At 34.7% G+C, this 2,686-nt stretch overlaps 1 pseudogene; it reads right to left on the bottom strand.

Annotated features, from left to right (window-relative positions):
* Window positions 1-710: 710 nt before the first annotated feature.
* On the bottom strand, window positions 711-1,620 carry LOC134370633 (RRP15-like protein; annotated as a pseudogene).
* Window positions 1,621-2,686: the final 1,066 nt, after the last annotated feature.

Genomic DNA, 2,686 nt, shown 5'->3' with positions numbered 1-2,686 from the left:
CCCCTGTGAGTGTACCAGGAAATCTTTTCCAGGCCATTTTCTCTGAGTTATAACTATTTACTTGCTGAGACCTGGATAGTCTTGGGCTAACATTCAGTCACATGTCATCTTTCCACACATTCACATCATGGTTCCAGGCCTGTTTTCTCCCTTGCCAGTCAGAGTTACTCAGAGAATTTGAGGAAGTAAATTAGAATTAATATTAAGCTGGACCAAATTAAGAAAAAAATATGTCACAAAGCCACATCTGAATATACGTACTCACACATATACCCTTATACTTAATTGTTCTCTCTTTTGGTACATCCGTGCAATTGCTTCTGGTTTTTAGCACACATGATTACATAACTGAAATTCCTTGTTTTTCATGAATTCCAGATACAGAAGAGGACAGTTGATAACCAAGGAATCAGCAGTGACCTGCTCAGCTTCACAAAGACATTCTTGCTAGATTGCAAAGACTGCCTTCCTTCCTTCCTTTCTCATTTGAAAATGTACTATCCTCTTGATACAAAAATTGCATATATTCATTGTAAAAATTTTGGAAAATATGAGGGTACTTTAAATAGTTCATGGAAAAATAGAATTGAAAGATAATACAAATATTTTTATAAACTGTTTTAAGTATCCTCACACAGAAAAGCACAGAGAAGATGAGAAAAATCATCAACAGTGCAACCAACAAGGGAAAATTTATGGTTTTTTATCTCTTATAATTTTGTTAGACACAGAAGTAATTTTGTAAGAAAAATACAATAATTGCAACTTGCATTTGCTATATTGCTGCATATGTCAGAGTCACTTGCAGATCCTGGTCTGCTGTTATCCGGCCCATCACTTTCCTTGTCTTGGTCTTTCATAGATGCCTCCATCATGAAATCAACATGTAGGATCGTGATGATTTCACTTCTGATTTCACTTCAGTCTGTTTGACTTTTGGGTTCTTCTCAGTTGAACTTTTCTCATTTGTACTTCTGAACATTCCTCTGATGACATTGATGAAGTCTTTCTTGGAAACAGTTGATATCTACCTAGCATGCTTTCTAAAAGAGCCTCCAACTTATTATACCTTTTCATCAACGTTCTTTTGATGCTTCTGAACAGCATTAAATAATTGCACCACACCCCCCATTGCAATTCTCTGAAGATTTCTCTCTGTTTCTTTGTCTTTGACCAATCTGTCTTAACTTTGCACATCATTTCCACTCTCGATTCTTATCATGCTGTTGCTTTAACTTTTCTTTTCTCTTTTCCAGCTCTTTGTTTTTGACCAGAATGATGGGTTTACTTTTAGGAGTTTTTTTCTTAAGGATTTTAGCCATGGCAACTCAGCCCAGCCCACCTTAGTTCCAACACTTGATTCTGCAGCATCTTAGTTTTCTGGGTCACATGGTTCAACATCACCCTCATTGTGAGTTTCTACTGCTTCAACATCAGAAGAAAAGTGATCCTTTTCCAATCTACTGCTTCCTACAGAACCTCTGCTGTTGGAAGTGTCTTTGATCTCATCTTCCATCTCTGATGCTACAACCCTGGCTACCATTTTTGCCTTCTTCTTCATTAGGGACTTTTTCAGCTGTTCCCCACACTCACACTTGAGTCCTGAAGGGCCGCAGCCATTTTCCCTCACCGGCAGCATCACCTATAGAAATGCTTTTAAATCACACCTTTTCCGTACATAATTCATAGATGTCCAGAGAGAACTAAATCAAAAGAGAGAAAATTCTTTTGTTCTCTCCACAAGCACAGCAAAAATATTGGCATGCATACCAAAACCGTCAAGGAGAAAATTCCAAGAAGATTGTAGATCTCACGATACATTGTTTTATAGATCTTGAGGCTAAAAATATTGGGTATTAAGAACAACTTTCAACCTATCTGAACTCTACTTTGCATAAAGAGATCATTAGATAGTCCATGCATATTCAAAAGTGGAAAAAGAATGTTAATTTAGCCTGAGGGTTCACAAGTTTTTAGTTTCCAGACTGAACATTCGGTTGAATTGGCCAGTTTTCACAAGCATTCTTACTCATTCTTTGTTTCAAAAACATTTGTCTCCACTGGTCACAATGTCCTACATGAACACAAATATTTTAATATTTAAATATTGCCCATGCATATGTTTTAACTTTAAAAATAATCTACAGATAATTTCTAGCTTTTGGAGCAGAATTGAGGTTTCAAAACAAATTAATTTTAGAGACATCCACCAAATTCAATCCCAAAGAAAGAATATGGAAAAATGAATGTATACTAGAAAGTTTGCCAAGAGCAATAAAACTTCAAGTTAGAGATTTAATTAAAGCACATATTCATATAACATTTGAATTTGAGGAACTATTTTAATGATAATGCAAAAGTTAGTTTGGATAAGAATAAACAAATTTAAGGATAGGGATGTCTACACCACAGTTATAAAAAGATATATGAAATAGCTGTTAATATGAAAAATATATTTAGTTTGGTTGGACTCTAGTAATACATGTGTGTATGTATATATGCCTGTATATAAAAACTATGCCACCTATTGTATAGAAATTATGGTAATTTTTTCAGAACATAGGTTATCTCCTTCTTTGCCCATAAGTTTATCTTATTCCATTCATACCCAAATTGGTTTTCTTTAAAAAACAACAAAAACAACTAATTCTTTTTTTAAATGCTGGGTATTCAAGCCTTTATTATG

This window comes from Cynocephalus volans, chromosome 2 (assembly GCF_027409185.1).
Source record: "Cynocephalus volans isolate mCynVol1 chromosome 2, mCynVol1.pri, whole genome shotgun sequence".
In the NCBI taxonomy this organism is placed as follows: Eukaryota; Metazoa; Chordata; class Mammalia; order Dermoptera; family Cynocephalidae; genus Cynocephalus; species Cynocephalus volans.
Note: the sequence above shows the minus strand (reverse complement) of the source record. Positions and strands in the feature narration are given on the sequence as shown.